This window comes from Mesoplodon bidens, assembly GCF_964165515.1.
Source record: "Mesoplodon bidens genome assembly, chromosome: 2".
NCBI classification, from domain to species: Eukaryota; Metazoa; Chordata; class Mammalia; order Artiodactyla; family Ziphiidae; genus Mesoplodon; species Mesoplodon bidens.
In genome coordinates this window covers 27527654-27548549 of record NC_138177.1, presented here as the reverse complement: position 1 = coordinate 27548549, position 20896 = coordinate 27527654, and positions in this window count along the sequence as shown.

Genomic DNA, 20896 nt, shown 5'->3' with positions numbered 1-20896 from the left:
CTGAGTCTGGGAAGACAAAATGGGGATTGTAATATTTGGTTCACTTGAGAGAGAGAGGGAGGACTACAATAATCTTATCTGTCTCTAACAGTCAGTCCTGTTCCTCAAGGTCATGCACATACAGAGATTTTTTTTTTTTTAATTCCACAGAACTACACAACACCCTTTCAGCTCCACAGTGTCCTGACTGAGGCCACCTGTCTAGGCTACTCTCCCCAGGATTTTAAGTCACAGTGAGATTTGCCACAGGCATGAGATCAGGTCCATAGAACCTGAGCTGAGCAGTGACCCACAGGTGCCGGATTGCTGGGATTTGCATGAGATGGTGCATGCAGGTGATAAACGAAGGGAAGGAAAATGTGTCCTGAGGGACGCTGAAATCTGAGAATTGTTCTGCTCTAGTGACTCCCTAAATAGGTGGTTGACGGCAGTTATTCCTAGCAGCGCTAACCCCTTGTCTTGCATTTCCCTTGGCCGAACATCAAAAGAATGAAGAGAAATGCCAGAGAATGTCAACTTGAATTCCATTATCTTAGCACACCTAATTTCATTTAATTAATTTATTTTTATATCAATATATTCTCTTCCAGAACTCATCTTTTAATCTACTGAACACACTAGTTAATGATATAAAAAGAAGCAGAATCCCTTATTTGAATTTTCCTATTTAGTCAAGGATGAAGAAGATATTTTCATGTGGGTAGGAAAATTTTGGAAATTTGGGGGTGTCTGAATCTTTGGCTTTCTGGCTTCTGATTATTTGGTACCCTATTTAACATTTTTCCTTGTGACCTTGGGAAAGTTACCTCATCTTGCTGAGCCTTGCCAAAAATGGATAGTAAAAAGATTTGTTTCAGCCTGCAGAAAGGATGCCCCAACATATCTGGGGGAGTTTTGATATGAATAATTAACATGGTACATACTACCCATTCTTTATAGTTGCGAATATTTTCCGTAACCCTTTCTAAAAAATTCAAACCTACAGAAAATTTGCAAGAATAGTACAATGAATGCCCATTTACCCTTTATCTAGATTTACCAATTAACATTTTGCCACTTTTTTTTTTTTTTTTTTTTTTGCGATACGCGGGCCTCTCACTCATGTGGCCTCTCCCGTTGCGGAGCACAGGCTCTGGACGCACAGGCTCAGTGGCCATGGCTCACGGGACCAGCCTCTCCACGGCATGTGGGATCTTCCCGGACCGGGGCATGAACCCGTGTCCCCTGCATCGGCAGGCAGACTCTCAACCACTGTGCCACCAGGGAAGCCCCATTTTGCCACATTTGCTTTATCTCTTTCTTTCCACACGTATGCACATTCACACAAATATATTTTTGGTAAGCCATTTGAGAGTTCTTTTCACAGAGAATTCAGTTGCTATTATTCTAAATATCTTAACACATGTTTTCTAAAAAAAGGACATTCTCCTACATGACAACCATAAAAGTATCACATTCAGGAAATCTCACAATTGAAAACATATTATCTAATATATAGACCAAATTCAAACGTCCTCAACTGTCTCAATATTTAGAAAAGATACATGCACCCCTATGTTAATTGCGCCATTATTTACAATACCCAAGATATAGAAGCAACCCAAGCACCCATCAACAGATGATGAATGGGTAAAGAAGATACACACACACACACACACACACACACACACACACACACACTGGAATATTACTCAGCCATAAAAAAAATTAAATCTTGCCATTTGTGACAACACAGATGGACCTAGGGGGTATTATGCTAAATGAAATGTCAGACAGACAGAGAAAGACAGATATTGTATGATTTCACTTGTATGTGGAATCTAAAAAACAAATGAACAAATGAAACAAAACAAACAGTTCTAGATACAGAGAATAAACAGGTGGTTGCCAGAGGGGAGGGTGTGGGGAGGAGGGAAGAAAAAGGTGAGGGAGATTAAGAAGCACAAACTTCCAGCTGCAAAATAAATGAGTCACGGGTATGAAATATACAGTGTGGGGAATACAGTTAATAACTATGTTATCTTTGTATGATGACATAGCATAGCTGGACTTCTTGGGGTGATCATTTTGAAATGTACAGAAATACCAGATCACCATGTTGTGTAACAGGAACTAATAGTGTTGTAGGTGAGTTACACTTCAAAAACGAACAACAAACAAACAAACAAACAAACTCATAGCGAAAGAGATTATATTTGCAGTTACCAGAGGTGAGGTGTGGAGGGAGGGGAAATTGGATGAAGGCAGTCAAAAGGTACAAACGTCCAGTTATAAGATAAATAAGTACTCAGGATGTAATGTAGAACATGATGAACATAATTAACACTGCTGTAAGTTATATATGAAAGTTGTTAAGCGTGTAAATCCTGAGTTCACAACACAAGCAATTTTTATTTCTTTAATTCTGTATCTATACGAGATGATGGATGATCACCATGCTTATTGTGATAATTGTTTCATGATATATGTAAGTCAAATCATTATGCTGTACACCTTAAACTTTTACAGTGCTGTATGTCAATTATACCTTAATAAAACTGGAAGAAAAAAAATTTTTTTTCAATCCAGGATAGAATTAAGATCATTCATTCTATTAGTTGTCCTGTTTTTTTAAAAAAATCTAGATCAGTTTCTGAACCTTTAAAAAAATTCTCTTATCACCTTGATAATTTTGAAGAGTTCAAGCCAGTTGTTTTGTAAAATGTCCCTCAATTTGGATTTACCTGATTGTTTCCTCATGCTTAGATTCAGATTAAATTTGGGGGGTGGGGCAGGAGTACTGCATATGTAATATTGTATCCTTTTCAGTACATCATATCAGGAGGTGTAAGATGGCAGACAGTCCCATTATCGATGCTGTAAACTTTTATCACTTAGTTAAGTTGGTATCCATCACATTTCTCCATTTAGAGGTTTTTTTTTTTCTGTTTTTAATAAATAAGCAACTTGTGGAGTGGTATTTTAAAATTGTTCACTGCTGGTGGATTCTCGTATGCTCATCTTTGTTATTGGAGCCAATATTTCATTAATTATTTTATTCATAACAATACTGTTTTCTTCATCTACAATTCCAACTGCAATTCTATATCTATTCTCACTAGTGGCACGGCTTCTTGCGTGCTTGGTCATCTTCATTAGTCCTCTACTTGAGCTTAGTAAGAGAGTCCTATAGTCTAACTTGGTGAAACTTCACTCCAAAGAGGGTTTGACTTTGACTTCTGCCCACAGAAGTATCACTTCCAGCCCTCCTTGTGGCTTTTGACTTTGAATGGAAAGGTGGGCTCAGCTTCCCGACCTCACTCCTCTTCCACGATTCACGACCCTCACTGCAGAGAAGCTCTTAGAATCTTGCCTCTTTCTCTGTTTAATAATATGGCTTAAAAGAGTCTTAAGGGTGTTGCCCCACAGCAGCCTCACAGGGAGCTGAAGGTCAAGAAAGACTTATCTCCAAGGATTTGTGGCTGTGGCTTTTTGCCTAGTGGAGTAAATTATAAATCGATACCCAAAAGTTCACAGAGTTTTAAAAAGAATTGTATTGGCTTGGATTGAAAGTGACAAGCAGTGTGAAATGAAAGAACTCTGGACCCCTCAATCACTATAGACAAGGAGCTGGTTGAGAAAACTACTCAGCTGCTAACTCAGGCCAGTCTTATTGCAACGGAATGATGACTCAAAGGGCAGAACCAAGAGCCTCGAGGGAAGAGCTAAGAGCCACAGAACAAAGCAGCAGAGCTGAACCCGCAACAAAAACTGGCCCCATGTGCCCAGCTTGATTTCAGGATTGCTTACAGACCTGTGATTGCTGTGTGCCTCTTGTTTTCCCCCCTTTTGAACAATAGTGTCCACATTGGTTAGAGTCCTCTCATTGTATATTGGCTGTGTAGGGGCCAAAGCTGATTCTCTGGTATTTAGATTGGAGAAGTGGAGCCTAAATTGCTGCATCTGGGGAATTCACGCACACATGGACCTGATTGAAATGACTTGAGCTGGTGTCATGATGAGCTGGGACTTGGTGGTCTTGGGGGAGGCGATCGGTATAGTGGGCAGGTGGGAGGATGTGAATGAAGTATTGTGGTCTGAGGATGCGCTGCGGTGACTGTATTTTCCAAAGATGACGACAACAGTATTTCCTGTCTCCCTACAACATGATCTTGCCATTTCTCTTGTTGGAGGGACAGGGTCTATGTTCCCTTTTCTTGAATTTGGGCAGATTTATGACCACAGCGGAAGTGAGGCTAGATCATACATGGTGATATAGTGTCCTGCCTGGTTCCCTTGGGATCTCATTCTTAAAACCCAGGCACTTTGCACTGAAGTCCAAGCAGCCACATGGAGAGGACACGTATAGGTGTCCCAGCCAACAGCCAGTATCAACTACAAGACATGTGAGCCTTCAGAAGGTTGACTGTTCAAGTCTTCCCAGCTGAGAGTCCAGACAGTGTTGTACAGTGATAAGCACTCCCTCTCTGAATTCCTGACCCACAGAATATGTGGGCATAATCAAATGTTTTTGTTTTGTTTTGTTTTTGCCATAAGTTCGGGGTCATATGTATCACAGCGAGAGTAACAGGAACATGGACTAGAGCTTGCATCTCACTGGGGAATATTCCGTGTTGTCTCTGCAGTTACTCTTGTTCTCCTCAGTGCCTCCAAATAGAAGGTAGCTGGGGGAGCGCTTTCATTTTTAGTAAGCAAGGAACGAGGCATTCCGGAGATGAGGCAGGATGCCAGATACTGCCTGAAGAAAAAAAAGTTGCTGGGAGGAGCAATCTTATTTCAAAGCTGGACTCAAGGAGTTTATCTCAAACATTTTGCTGAGCACCAGGGCGTGGGACAAAGGGAAGGGACGAGCCTGGGGACATATATCAACAGTTCAGCACTTCTTCCTATGTCCAACTGCCTGCTTCTTTTTTGTTTGTTTGTTTGTTTTCTTTTTTTGCGGTATGTGGCCCTCTCACTGTTGTGCACAGGCTCCGGACGCGCAGGCTCAGCGGCCATGTCTCACGGGCCCAGCCGCTCCTCCCGGACCGGGGCACGAACCCGTGTCCCCCACACCGGCAGGTGGACTCTCAACCACTGTGCCACCAAGGAAGCCCCCGACTGCCTGCTTCTTTTTTTTTTTTTTTTTGTGGTACGTGGGCCTCTCCCTGTTGTGGCCTCTCTCGTTGCGGAGCACAGGCTCCGGACGCACAGGCTCAGCGGCCATGGCTCACGGGCCCAGCCACTCCACGGCATGTGGGATCTTCCCGGACCGGGGCACGAACCTATGTCCCCTGCATCGGCAGGCGGGCTCTCAACCACTGCGCCACCAGGGAAGCCCTGCCTGCTTCTTTTTATATTTTCCACTCCAAGTTCTCAAGAAGGAATATGATTTTTTCTATGTAATTACCATTATTCTTCACTGGACAGAGTTTTCATATCAAGCCACTTGATGGCCTGCTGACTAACCTATGGATTGTCTGCCTTTGGGTCAGCCATCCACCCACTTTAAGCTTTTGTGATTGAGGTGATTGGAACTGTTTGGGGCTGAATTGTATCCCCTCAAAATTCATACATTGAAGCCCTTTATTTGGAGATATTTGGCATGTGACTCTATTTGGAGACAGGACCTTTAAAGAAGCAATTAAATAAACATGAGGCCTTTAGGGTGGGCCTTAATCCAACCTGACTGGTGTTCTTATAAGAAGAGGAGATTTGGACACACAGAAGGGCACCAGGCGTGCAGCAAAGAGGAAAGGCCATGTGGGGACACGGTGAGAAGGTGGCCATCTGCAAGCCAAGGAAAGAGGCTTTAGAAGAAACCAAACCTGCTGACACCTTGATCTTGACTTCTATACTTTACACATACTTTAAAACACAAATCATCTTCTTTGTAAGGAATTAGAGATACTCAAATAGAAAGGTGTGAAATATTACACATGTAACGTAACACATTGACATCAACTTCAAAGTAGGTCGTAAAGCATAAAGTTCGTTCTTAAAATGTGCCTTTAAACAGGCAAAACACTTCTCCTGTCTAACATGTATCGATAGAGGAGGAAGGAATTGAGGGCAAGGTTTTTGGTCTCTGAAAACAGAATCTATCAGCTGGACCAGGATGGGCATCACATTTCAGGAGAACAGAAGGATTCTTCCAGGTGAAAGGATCCTTGAAGATTGTCTGACTTAACCTTCCACACCACAGATGAGAATCCTGTCATTCAAGGAGCCTTTGCCAGCCTCCCAGATTCCTGCAGAATCAGCCCATCACTGGAGCCCAGCTTTTGCGGACATGGTCCAAGGCAGTTCAGTCCCAAAGCTGAATATTTAAAATGTCAAATTCTGAGGGTAACTGTCTCGGAGTTTGCTGTGCCACAAGGTGCCCCCCTAACAACAAGGGACAGCATTTCCCAACATCTTCATCAGAAGCTCTTGGGCCGCTTGTTTAAAAAGAACACCAACAAAACGGATTTCCAGGACACCTCCCAGATGTAAAGACTCAGAACTCTGGTATAGGAATCTGTGTTTTAACAAGCATCCCAAGTGATTTTTATTCACATTAAAATGTGAGACCCACTAGCCCAGGACAAGTACAGAAGTTTGAGATCGTCCCTGGTGATCATCTTTTCCTTTTGGTCGCCAGCCCCGACGTCTTTGGCTCAATGCTTTGCTGGGCCTCCCCAGACCACACGCCCCCTGCAGCGTTCTTGCTCCCCCCATGCTCCTCTTCAGCTTTCCACTGCCCAGGCATTTTCCTGTTCCTCTTCTCTTTCCTCCTTTTCGTTGCTCTCCTTTGCTCTTCTTTGCTCTTCTTTTTGTCTCCCTTTCTTCTTCCTGTGTTTTATTTCCTCTCTCCCTGGCTTCTACCCACCCTACTCCCTGCCCCATCCAGCCCCTTCCAAAGTGATGCTGGAGCACTGACAGCATCTAGAGGCAAGGGAGCTCCAGGTCACAGAGAGCAGAGTTCTGATCAGAGATGACAGCTCAGGAAGCACCTGGGGAGGCCAGAGACAGACTCTGTATAGCTGCAGGGGATGTGGGAGGGAAGAAGGGAGGGAGGGAGGGTGCAGATTTATGGCCCAGGAAATGCCAGGAGGAAGTAGATCGAGGATCCTACAGTGCTGGGCAGGGCTGGGCAGAGAGGACTTGTGCACACCTGCTCACTCTCTTCCTAGTGACCTGTGTGTGGGTGAGCTGATGAGCAACTGAGAATCAGTGTGAACTGCCTCATAGCCCCTTCACCAGACATGTTCCCAAGTGCTCACTCTACCTGCCAGGAGGGGTTTGTGTTCTCATTTTTCAGATTCAAGATTTTTTGTCTTTGTAGATATGTTGATTTGTGTCGTATATTTTTAATAGATTTTTAAAAATTAATTAATTTATTTATTTTTGGCTGCATTGGGTCTTCGTTGCTGCACGCAGGCTTTCTCTAGTTGCGGCGAGCAGGGGCTACTCTTTGTTGCAGTGCACGGGCTCTAGGCACGGGGTTTCAGTAGTTGTGGCATGTGGGCTCAGTAGTTGCGGCTCTTGGGCTCTAGAGTGCAGGCTCAGTAGTTGTGGCACACGAGCTCAGCTGCTCCGTAGCATGTGGGATCTTCCAGGACCAGGGATCGAACCCGTATCCCCTGCATCGGCAGGCGAATTCTTGCCACTGTGCCACCAGGAAAGTCCCAAGATTTTTAAGGAAAGGCGTGAACACACTTTAAAGATGTGGGACCTTAAGCATATGGCAATTGGAGGCTTTCTCCAGGCATCCCTCACGCACAGAGGCCTGGAAGGCAGAATTCTACCTGAGTGTCCGACGCACTGTGCCTTGGGTGAGATTGAGAAACGAAGTTTGTCTTGTTTATTCAATATAATCTAACAAGCCAGTATAGAAGCACTTACAACTATGTGTATGTGAATAAATATTACTTACACTTTGGCACGGAGTAAGTAAGCACTCACTACATGTTGGCTATTATTTATTATTTGCAAATAAGTCTTACATCTGCCATAGGCCGGCATTTACTTCTCACTCAGGGTGGCGGTAGGCCTAGTATTTTGAAAGCCCTCACGAGGGTGTCCAGAACACCTGGAAGGACAACTGGAGGCCGTTTCTCCTTCTACTGGAGAGACAAGATGCCATCCCCATTGGGTGTGGGCTGGGTTCTTCGGAGGCCCAGGAAGCGCCACCGCTGACAAAAGAGACCTGCACCTGTTGCGGGTAGGTGTGGCATGTTCCATAAACCCCATGGGGCAGGACGGTGCCTCGGGAGCAGAAGGGTCCTCACCCAGGAACCCTCCTCTCCAGGATGTAGCTCCCCCAACAAGGCTGTCTGGGTAGATCAGCAGCACCTCTCCTCTCTTGTGTGTCTGGAGGAGACAGAAAGCAGCCTCATTTCCTTATTTCCTTTCTTTGGATTCCCAGGTATCTCCCCTCCGAGGGTTGTATTCCTTAAGGCTAGAACACCCTTGGTGACAGGGGCTGCCCTGTCATCCTGTTCTCGTCTTCCAGGGCAGGGAATTTTATTGGGCATTTCTTCTAGAGGCTGTATCTGGATTTGAATGTGAGTTTCTCCATTCATTCATTCCTTCTCCTGTGCCTGCCCTGATCACCCTTCCTAAAGCAGGATCCCCCTGCTGACGTTGATCAAAGTACCTTGCTTCTTTTCTTCATGACCTTACTACTGAACTACAATTATTTGTCTGTGTGTTTATTGTCTGTCTCCCTCATTAGGATCTAGGTTCCTTGAGGAAAGAGATCTCATCTGTCTTTGCTCTCGTGCCTTCAGCACCAAGTACAGTGCCTGCTCCAGTATTTAGGGAATGAACCAATGAGTGAGCAAACATACATTTCACTGGTTCTGTGTGTCTGACTCTGGGTAAAGGACAGGAGGTACAAAAGAAGTAAGCCAGAACTTTTGTTTTCAGTAGGCTTGCTCGCAAGTGAGGAAGCTGATTATACCACAAGGCAGGATGATAAAAGCTGACAGAGCAGAACACACAGGGGCTCATGGGAAGGCGGAGGACTAACCCAGACTGTGGAGGAGGTGGGGGTGGCTGGGAAGTGCCACATTTGTGTGGGGTCTTGAACACGAGCAAAAGTTGGCCAGGCCAATGGGGGTTGGGAGGGCCATTCTACGGAGGTGAAGCACATGTGCAAAAAGCGCAGTGGGAGAGAATGGGAGACGGAAGAAGTGCAGTAGTAGGCCACAGAGGAACTGGCCTCTTGCAGGGTGGTTGGCTGCTCTGGGTGGGCGTGACTTTACTTCCTTCAGCTCTGGGCCAACATGCAGACATCAAGGCCTGAAGAAAGTGAAGTGCTGCATGCCTGGATAACCTCAGTCCCTCCCCACTCAGGCTTTTCTCTCCGTGGGATCCCAGGAGGCAGAGGAGAGAAAGGCAGTTCTAGGGCAACCCTGCCTAGCGGCCGTGAAGGCAGCAGGCTTTGCACAGGACCCTCCCTGAAGGGCACACGGCTCTGAGGAAGCTGGTCCAGGAAGGGCAGTGTTTGGCAAACTGTGCTGAGTCAGCAGGAGTAAGAGAGACGCAGAGGAAGAACCGGGGTTCTGGTTCCTGAAAGAAGGCAGAGGACAAACTCTAGGAAGCTTCTTTTCAAGACTCTGTGGGATATACACACTACTATATATAAAATAGCTAACCAACAAGAGCCTACTGTAGAGCACAGGGAACTCTATTCAATATTTAGTAACAACCTATAAGGGAAAAGAATCTGAAAAAAATAATGTATGTATAACGGAATGACTTTGTTGTATATCTGAAACTAACACAACATTGTAAATCAACAATACTTTGATTTTTTAAAAAAAAGATGGAAAGAAAAAAATAAATAAATAAAAGAAAGTAGGGGGAAAAAGTCTTCCGTGGATACTTTTGAGCTAGAACCTTTGGAGGCGCCATTTGAGATGCAAGAGAGGGAGGGTGACAGCTGGCCTGTTTAGTCCCCTCCTTTCTTCCTTTCCACTAATACTGGGTGTCTATTATTTGCAGGGAATGTTCTAGTCATTGGAAAGAGGACATCGAGCCAAGCAGTCAAAGTCCATGCTCTCACAGAGCTCACATTCTAGATGTGTGTGGTAGACACATATAATAAAAAAACCACATGTGTAATGCATGTCAGGTGATGAGAGTGATGAAGAAAAATAAAGGAGGATGAGAGAAAAAGGGTGATGAGGATGGGTGTGTGCTGTCTGAGAGACGGGGCCACTGGAGAGGTGACATTTGGACAGAAACCTGAATGAAGTGAGGGAGGGAGCTGTGTGTGTTCCTGGGTAAAGTGTGTAACTGTTAAATGAGGGTCTTGTTCTCTATGGAGGTGTCTGGTCTAGCAGGGTGAACAGGGCTGGAAATACTCTCCTGTTCATGAATGACAGAGAAATATAATACATGATATATATATATATATATATATATAAAATACATGTGCTATTATAGTATTATAATAAATAATTATATTAATTATATGTGATATAATACATTATCATATGTTATGATGATATATTATTATACAACATGGTAGTGCTAAGATTTATTTATTTAGTTATTTTATTGGAATATAATTGCCTTACAGTGTTGTGTTAGTTTCTGCTGTAGAACAAAGTGAATCAGCTATACGTATACATATATCCCCATATCCCCTCCCTCTTGAGCCTCCCTCCCCCGCCCCCAATCCCACCCTTCTAGGTCATCACAGAGCACCGCGTTGAGCTCCCTGTGCTATCCTGCAGCTTCCCACTAGCTATGTACTTTACACACAGTAGTATATATATGTCAGTGCTACTCTCTCAGTTCATCCCACCCTCCCCTTCCCCCCCTGTGTGGTAGTGGTAAGATTTAGAATAAAATACTTGAGCATTTTTCTCCCTTTGCAATTCCTGGATTTACCCTCTCTTCATTCAGTAGTGTGATTATATTGGGCAGGGATTTCCCAAAATACAGACAGCAGAGAATCAAATTCTTGGCTTTTGTGTTCCAAAATGGGCTGACTTCATTCTTATAATAATTTCCCTGTAAAAGTAAGTATAATTATGTCCATTTTTTTTGAGGCAAGAAATCAGAGGCTTAGGAATTCTTAAAACTTAAAGCAGAAACAGTGGTCTTAAAAGCCACGGTTTTGATTTGCAAGAGTCGAATCACTAAATCATCTGCTCAAAAACAACAGATTGTTAAGGGAAGCACTGAGCCACGAGGGGTCCTGGCCCTGGCCTGGAGACTAGTTGAGAGGGGAGTGAGATGGGAAGCAGGAGACCTGAGAGGCAAGGTCAGCATCCCCGGAAAAGGGCTCCGTGTTGGCCTTCCCTCTCTGGGCTGAGACGGTGCCAGTGGCTGGGAGTCTGAGAGTCAAGGCCACCTTTTGCTGTAGGAGGCGGCCACCAAGCCTCTGCAGGGGAAGTAGAGGGAGAGAGAGGGTTTGCATAGCATCACAACTGATGGGTCTGATGCTGCATTTCAGTCTCCTCCTGCCTGGAAGGTCCATCAGGAGGAAGGGCTCTGATATCCTTTGGGGCAGCGAGGAGGGGCTCAAACGTGCTGAGTGATGGCCTGTGTACCTTGAAACCTGGATGAGGGAAAACAGAAAGACTCCTTGTGGCCCAAGGACTGGAAACCAGATGGAGTCTGAGACTTTCCAGCAAGTGCCTGTGAGAACAGGTGCCCATGATGGAATGATGGTAGCATAAACAGCTGCCACTTAGGCATGAGGAAGATGGGGGAGGGGGATGTGGAAATGACTGTTTAAACTTGAAGTGAATACCATTTTTCCCTCAAGGGACTGGACTGAGGTTTCTGCCAATGGCCAGAATCAGTGCATGAAATAGAAGTTGAGTCATAGGAGAGTAAACAAAGCTTTTCTGTTGTTGCTTTTTGGGGGCACAATTGAATCCTGTAGTTTGCAGACTAAGCATTTTTACCCACTCCGCTAATGCTGACAAGGTAGCAGACAGATACGCAGAGTTCTCTAGGAGATTTTCCAGCTGAAAATCCATCATCAGTCTTTGTGTCCTCTGAACCCAGAAAATGTGATCAATTCTCCTCTGCTGAAAAAATTGTGAGAGTTTCCTCAGGCTTAAAAGCCTTGTGGTTCAGAGAGGGAAGTCGGTCTCCTTGCTTTTCTACAAATACTGTGATGTTATTTATACCTCATCTGACTTCAGCAGCCCTGCTCAGTCTTGTGCCTTTGAAATCCCAGGCACAGGTTTTTATGTGACGTTCTCTGCTACTATTTCCATTTTCATGGGAATCTCCAAGCCTGGTGTTTTGGAACAGGGCACAAAGGAAGTGTCAGCGTTAGAATCGAGTGTGGCCTCAGGGGCCAGGTGGGAAGAAAAAAGAGAAGCTAGAATCAGATAGATTTTGGCTTCGCCACTTGCTGGCTGTGTGACTTCTGGAAAGTTACTTTACCTTTCTAAGCCTCTGATTCATCACCTTGAGAATGGATATTTATACCCACTTTTACAGAAATATTATAAAAAAAAATGAGGTAGTATATTAGTTTGCCAGGGCTGCCATGACAAAATACCACAGACTGGGTGGCTTAAACAGAGGACACTTATTTTCCTCACAGTTCCTGAGGTTAGAAATCTGAGACCAAGTTGGCAGCAGGGTTGGTTTCTTAAGGCCTCTCTCCTTGGATTGTAGATGGTTACCCATCAGTCTGTGTCCAAACCTCTTTTTTTTTAATTAAAAAAAATTTTTTTTAATTGAAGTATAGTTGATTGACGATGCTGTGTTTCAGGTGTATAGCAAAGTGATTCAGTTATACATACATATATATCTATTTTTTTCAGATTTTTTCCCTTATAGGTTATTACAAAATATTGAGTACAGTTCCCTGTGCTATACAGTAGGTCCTTGTTGGTTATCTATTTTATATATATAGCAGTGTGTATATGTTAATCCCAAACTCTGAATTTATCCCTCCCCCCTCCTTTCCCCTTTGGTACCCATAAGTTTGTTTTCTTTTTCTGTGGGTCTATTTCTTTTTTTTTTTTTTTTTCTTTTTCTTTTTGAGGTATGCGGGCCTCTCACTGTTGTGGCCTCTCCCGTTGCGGAGCACAGGCTCCGGACGCACAGGCCCAGCGGCCACGGCTCACGGGCCCAGCCGCTCCGCGGCACACGGGATCCCCCCAGACCGGGGCACGAACCCGTATCCCCTGCATCCGCAGGCGGACCCTCAACCACTGCGCCACCAGGGAGGCCCTGTGGGTCTATTTCTGTTTCGTATATAAGTTCATTTGTATTGTGGGGGTTTTTTTTGGTTGTTGTTGTTTGTTTTTTGTTTCTGTTTTAGATTTCACATATAACTGATATCGTATGATATTTGTCTTTCTCTGTCTGGCTTACTTCACTTAGTATAATTATCTCTAGGTCCGTCCATATTGCTGCAAATGACATTATTACCATCACATTAAAAACAATAAAGTACCTAGGTACTGGGAAAACTAGACAGCTACATGTAGAAGAATGAAATTAGAACACTCCCTAACACCATACTCAAAAATAAACTCAAAATGGATTCGAGACCTAAATGAAAGACCGGACACTATCAAACTCTTAGAGGAAAACATAGGAAGAACACTCTTTGACATAAATCACAGCAAGATCTTTTTTGATCCACCTCCTAGAGTAATGGAAATAAAAACAAAAATAAACAAATGGGACCTAATGAAACTTCAAAGCTTTTGCACAGCAAAGGAAAGTATAAACAAGACGAAAAGACAGCCCTCAGAATGGAAGAAAATATTTGCAAAGGAATCAATGGACAAAGGATTAATCTCCAAAATATAAAAACAGCTCACGCAGCTCAATATTAAAAAAAACAAACAATGCAATCAAAAAATGGGCAGAAGACCTAAATAGACATTTCTCCAAAGAAGACATACAGATGGCCAAGAAGCACATGAAAAGCTGCTCAACATCACTATTAGAGAAATGCAAATCAAAACTACAATGAGATATCACCTCACACCAGTTAGAATGAGCATCATCAGAAAATCTACAAACAACAAATGCTGAAGAGGGTGTGGAGAAAAGGGAACCCTCTTGCTCTGTTGGTGGGAATGTAAATTGATACAGCCACTATGGAGAACAGTATGGAGGTTCCTTAAAAAACTAAAAATAGAATTATCATATGACCCAGCAATCCCACTACTGGGCATATACCCAGAGAAAACCATAATTCAAAAAGACACATGCACTCCAATGTTCATTGCAGCACCATTTACAATAGCCAGGTCATGGAAGCAACCTAAATGCCCACTGACAGACGAAGGGATAAAGAAGATGTGGTACATATATGCAATGGAATATTACTCAGCCATCAAAAGGAATGAAACTGGGTCATTTGTAGAGATGTGGATGGATCTAGAGACTGTCATACAGAGCGAAGTAAGTCAGAAAGAGAAAAACAAATATCGTATATTAACACATATATGTGGAACCTAGAAAAATGCTACAGATGACCCCATTTGCAGGGCAGAAATTGAGACACAGATGTAAAGAACAAACGTATGGACACCAAAGGGGGAAAGCCATGGGGGTGGTGGTGGTGGAGGTGTGATGAATTGGGAGATTGGGATTGACATGTATACATTGATGTGTATAAAATAGATGACTAATAAGAACCTGCTGTATAAAAAAATAAATAAAATTCAAAAATTCAAAAAAAGTTACAAGGATATATTGTACAAAATGGGGAACATAGCCAATATTTTATAATAACTATAACTGGAGCATAACCTTTAAAATTGTGAAACACTATATTATACACCTGTAACATATAATATCGTACATCAACTATACTTCAATAATAAAAAAATTTTAATTAAAAAAAAAGAAGTAAGGCCCTTTTAAAATAGCTAGTGGGAAGCAGCTGCATAGCACAGGGAGATCAGCTCGGTGCTTTGTGACCACCTAGAGGGGTGGGATAGGGAGGGTGGGAGGGAGGGAGATGCGAGAGGGAGGAGATATGAGAATACATGTATACATATAGCTGATTCATTCTGTTATAAAGCAGAAACTAACACACCATTGTAAAGCAATTATACTCCAATAAAGATGTTTAAAAAAAAAAGAATAAAATACCTAGGAATAAACCTACCTAAGGAGGCAAAAGACCTAACCTCTTCTTATGAGGACACCCATATGACCTCATCTTACCTTGATTACTTCTGTAAAGGCCCTATCTCCAAATACAGTAACATTCTGTGGTATACTTGAAGTTAGTCCATTAACATATGAATTTAGTGGGGACACAATTCAGCCTTTGGCCATACAAGTAGTGTATGCTCTACCGGTAGTGTATTAAAGGGCTCAGCATACACAAGACGCTCAGTTAATGTGAATTCCTCTCACTGTCTCTTCAGGTTGCAGTATGAGACTCAGACTATTAATGACATCTGCTCTAAAGAGATGTTCCCCTCTGAGGTTGCCCATGGGCAAATGGCTTGGAGGCAACATAAGGAATATAGGAGATTTAATAGTTTTAACAGAAAATTTAATTCCACGGATACTCTTTAGACGTTTGAATTTGAACCAAACCCATGATTTCTCCGATTCACTTCCTGACAATAATAACTAGCTAACAGGCTGGATATCAAAATTATAACAAAGCAATAGCTCTGAAAGTGCCTAGTACACTGCTTGACTTCTGTTAGGTGTGTCATAAACATTTCTTCAGTTGGACATGGAGGTTTTTGGTAAAGTCCTCAGTGTTAAACAAATGTGAGATACTATATGCTCCTGGCACCATGACTTTTGAGCTCCACTTTGGGAAGTGGAAATATCCACAGGTTATAATAAAAAAACCCAGATTTGCTTACTTCTTTCATGCTGTTTCTCAGGCGACTGGCTCCCTAGATGTTTGGGGCTGGGTTCGCTCCCCCATAGGTACTACCTGAAACGGATGTTCCAGGTAGCTGCTGTTCTCCAAGGTTCTGAGGGAGAAACTGGGGTGCTTGTTCCTTCTGTTTTCACTCCTATTGTGTGGAAATCAGTGGGAGAGCCCTGCAGGCCTCCTCTCGTGTTTCTCTGTACCTTCTCCTAAAAAGACACACACAATGTTCCACGCCCCTAGTAAACAAATGTGCTTCAAGCTCCCATACTGACTGGCTTTATTGAAGGCAGAGCCAGGTGTGGACTTCCCACCACAGGTACCTGTCATCCTGTCTGACAAATGGTTCGTGCTCAGTGTTAACTAAGTGGATGCCACCTTTCCCTATCCTCAGCTGAACTGCCTTCACAAGGAGTAGAAATCTCTCTCGGGCTTTCGTAGTTCCCAGAACCTTCTCCATCTCCATAGAGATATTGTCTTGGTGAGGGCTCCCCTCAGCTGTCTGATCCCCATGGGAATGGGGAGGGTTCATGGAAGAGAGAAATTTCAATTTGTGTGCTTCAGCAAGAAACCGCGGGGACAAGAGTCGGCCTGTAGTTGTTTGGTGATCTCATTTCTTTCCAAGCCAGCTCTTTTTGCTTTCTATTTTTGTTTTCTTTGTCCTCTGAGGCCTTACCCATCCAAATGCTCTTGTTATGAAGTCCAGAATGTGAGTCAAATGGCTGTTTTTGGTCCATAGGGGATTGCCTGCCCTTTGTTGATGGGAGATCAGTGTGGGGAATAAATCACAAATTCAGTTCTCCTGCCTGGAAAGGCTGGCGTGGACATTCAGTGAGCAAACGCATTTGAAGGATACGATTGACCAATCCCATTTGTTGAGGTTTTCTTTTACAGTCAGCAGAGATGCTTTTAGGCTCCCAGAACCATCTGGAAGGCCCAGTGACGTCAAAAGGAGAATGATTTTATTGGATTTTTCCCTTCAAAGGAAAATTTGGTTTATGTGTGGTATCCTAAATAGCACTTCATTTTTATTTTTAGAAAACCTCATTTGGTTATAGTGATTCCTCTGTAGTGGTCAATATTGACTCTCTTGAGTAGACAGGTGATTATTTTAATTTGTTAGCACAGGGGAAGCCATTTTTCCAAAAAGTTGGTTTAACTGAGGTGATGTTTACATGCTGATATAGTGTTTCTAGGGAAAATAATGGGTCCCAATGAGATTTCCTGACACATGGTATATATAGATTATTGCTGTAGCTGGGTGGCCCTGCTTCTGCTCTGGAAATAGGTGTCCTTATTCTGAAAAGGAAAGGGATTTATTCCTATAGTGATAATAGCTAAATAGGAGGGCATATTATGGCTCCTTGCAGACAACGAAGGATATTAATGGCTACTTTGCTTTTAATATATTTATTCCCTGCAATTACTCAGTGAGTCCTATCAATTTTCCAATCACAGGCATATCTCATATATTATGGGTTGGTTCCAGACAACCCCAATAAAGGGAATATGGCAATAAAGTGAGTCACATAAATTTTTTGGTTTCCCAGTGCATATAGAAGTTATGTTTACACCATACTGAAATCTATTCAGAGTGCAATAGAATTATGTCTAAAAAAATCAATGTACATACCTAATTTAAAGTAATTTATTGCTAAAAAATGATAACCATCATCTGAGCCTTCAGTGAGTCATAGTTGTTTGAGGGTGGAGGGTCTTGCCTCAATATTGATGGCTGCTGAGTAATCAGGGTGGTGGTTGCTGAAGGTTGGGGTGGGTGTGGTCATTTCTTAAAATAAGACAATGATGTTTGCTGCATCAATTGACTCTTCTTTTCACAAATGATTTCTCTGTAGCATCAATGCTATTTGATAGCGTTTTACCCACAATAGAACTTCTTTCAAAATTGGAGTCACTACTCTCAAGACCTACTGCTTCTTTGTCAACTGTTTATGTAATAGTCTAAATCCTGTTGTCATTTCAGTAGTCTTCACATCTTCACCAGAGTAGCTTCCATCTCAAGAAACCACCTGCTCTGCTCATCTGAAGCAATTCCTCATCTGTTAAAGTTTTATCATGAGATTACAACAATTCAGTTACAGCTTCAAGCTCCATTTCTTTTACTGTTTCCACCACATCTTCAGGTACTTCCTCCACTGGAGTTGTGAAGCCCTCAAAGTCATCCGTGAGGATTGGAATCAACTTCTTCCAAACTACTGTTCATGTTAGTATTTTGACCTTTTCCCATGAATCATGAATTTTCTTAATGGCATCTAGAATGGTGAATCCTTACCAGAAGGTTTTCAATTGACTTTGCTCGGATCCATCAGAGGAATCCTTATTTATGGCAGCTATCACCTTACAAAATGTATTTCTTAAACACTAAGACTTGAAATTGAAATGTCTCCTTGATCCATGGGATGAAGAATCGATGTTGTGTTAGTAGACATGGAAACAACATTAATTTCATTGTACATCTCCATCAGAGCTCTTGGTGACCAGGTGCATTGTCAATGAGCAGTAATACTTTGAAAGGAATTTTTTTTTTCTTCTGAGCACTAGGTCTCAATAGGGGGGCTTAAAATATTCAGTAAACCATGTTATAAACAGATGTGCTGTCATCTAGGTTTTGTGGTTCCATTTACAGAGCACAGGCAGAGGAGATTTAGCATAATTCTTAAGGGCCCTAGGATTTTCAGAATGGTAAATAAGCACTGACTTCAACTTAAAGGCACCAGCTGCATTAGCCCCTAACAAGAGAGTCAGCCTGTCCTTTGAAGCTTTGAAGCCAAGCACTGACTTCTCTCTATCTATGAAAGTCTTAGATGGTATCTTCTATCCAATAGAAAGCTAATTCATCTACACTGAAAATCTGTTCTTTAGTGTAGCCACCTTCATTAATTATGTTATCTTCATCCTCTGGATAACTTGCTGCAGGTTCTACATCAGCACTTGCTGCTTCCCCTAGCACTTTTATGTTATGAAGACAGCTTCTTTCCTTAATGCTCATTGTTAACCTAGTTTCCTTGAAGGAACCTCTGCTAGCTTCAGACTTTTCTTCTGTTGCTTCCTCACCTCTCTCAGCCTTCATAGAACTGAAGAGAGTTGGGGCCTTGCTCTGGATTAGACTTTGGCTTAAGAGAATATTGTGGCTGGTTTAATCTTCTATCCAGAACACTAAAATTTTCTCTATATCAGCGACAAGGCTATTTATTTCTTATCATTCATATGTTCACTGGAGTAGCACTTTTAATTTCCTTCAAAAACTTTTCCTTTGCATTCACAACTTGGCTAATTGGCACAAGAGACCTAGCTCTTGGTCTATCTCAGCTTTTGAGACGTCTTCCTCACTAAGCTTAAGCACTTCTACCTTTTGATTTACAGTGAGAGTTGTGTGACTCTTCGTTTCACTTGAACACTTAGAGGCCATTGCAAGGGTTACTCATTGGCCTAATTTCAATACTGTTGTGTCTCAGGGAATAGGAAGGCCCAAGCAGGAGAGAGACAGGGGAAGGCTGGTGGGTGGAGCAGTCAGAACACACACAACATTTATCCATTAAATTGGCTGTCTTATAGGGGCACGATTTGTGGTGCCCCAAAACAATTACAATAGTAATATCAAAGATCAATGATCACAGATCACCATAACGAATATAATAATAATTTAAAATGTGAAATATTGTGAGAATTACCAAAATGTGATACAGAGACATGAAGTAAACAAATGCTGTTGGAAAAATAGCATCAATAGACTTGCTTTACGCAGGGTTGCTACAAACCTTCAGTTTGTAAAACATGGAAAATATGTGAGGTGCAATAAAGTGAAGCACAATAAAATGAGGTGTGCCTGTCTACAGATGAGGAAACCTGCTTAAATACCCACAGCCAGAATATAAAGGAACTGAAATTCAAACTTAGGTCTAATCTGATTTTAAAGCTTTTGCCCTTAACTGCTACATTCTCCTGCATCTCAATTTAGGGGTTATCTAATCAGAATGTCCCTATAGTAGTTCTCAAAGTATGGTCCTGAGGCCAGCATTATTCGCATTACCTGGACACTTGTTAGAAATGCAAATTCTCAAGCTACCTCAAATGATTAAATCAGAAATTCTGGGGGCTCAAGCCTGAGTATCACTGCCCCAAAACATTCCAAACAGGTAGTTATATAACCTCTCCGTGTGGCTCTTACATCCCATAATGCAGTCATTCTCTCTGCTCTGCTTGTTTAACTGCACGAATCATTAGAAAGTTCTTCCTTATACTGGAGTATAACTTGCTTCTCTTCATTGTTCACCCTTTGGTTCTGGTTCTGCTGTTTGTCTCATCAACAAAATAGCTGAATGTAGCTATTGAAACTCACATGATCAACAACAGGAAATTGCTAAGGTATTAAAAAGAGCTTGTCTGATGGAACATGTGCAGTTTGAATGCCAGCTTCCTTTTTTTGTACATTTACCACAGATGCTTTATTCTTTGTGTCACAAATAAGATAGAAGGGGAACATTTTTGAAAAGGGGAAAAAAGAAAGACTGAGGAGTCAGGGTTCAAGGCTCCGCTATGTCTTTAGGATGTAGCCCTTCTAGTAGCTCTGGACCTGGAAGATGTTCTGTTTCCTCCAAAGTCATAGGTCAGATATAAAATCTCTCATGATGAGCAAAGTGGATCACTGAAACTCGAGGGAATTTCAGAGCAGGGTGAGACTAGGTTGGTTAGAGTTGCTGTAGGTCAGAGTGGAAGGAGAGTTTAGAAGACCAGAAATCGTATGTGATGAGCAGATGATTGAATCTTTGCCCTTGGAACTAAAGGTGAAGTTCATGTACTTCTCTCTTAACTTGGCTACCCCAGAAAACAAAGCTTCCACGCTATGACTGCGTTACATGCTATCTTGCGGGGGAAAGGAGTGAGGGGAAAGGGATGTGAGCCAAAAACAGAGGGAAATCCAACACAACAATGCATCACTGAGTGGTCTTCTACTCCGTACGAGTACCTGCTTGATTCTGCTGGATCAGCTTTTCAAATCCAGATTGTTATTCTTGGGGGAGAAAGAAAATGTATTCACTGGTTTCCATCTACCGTCTGTCAAAG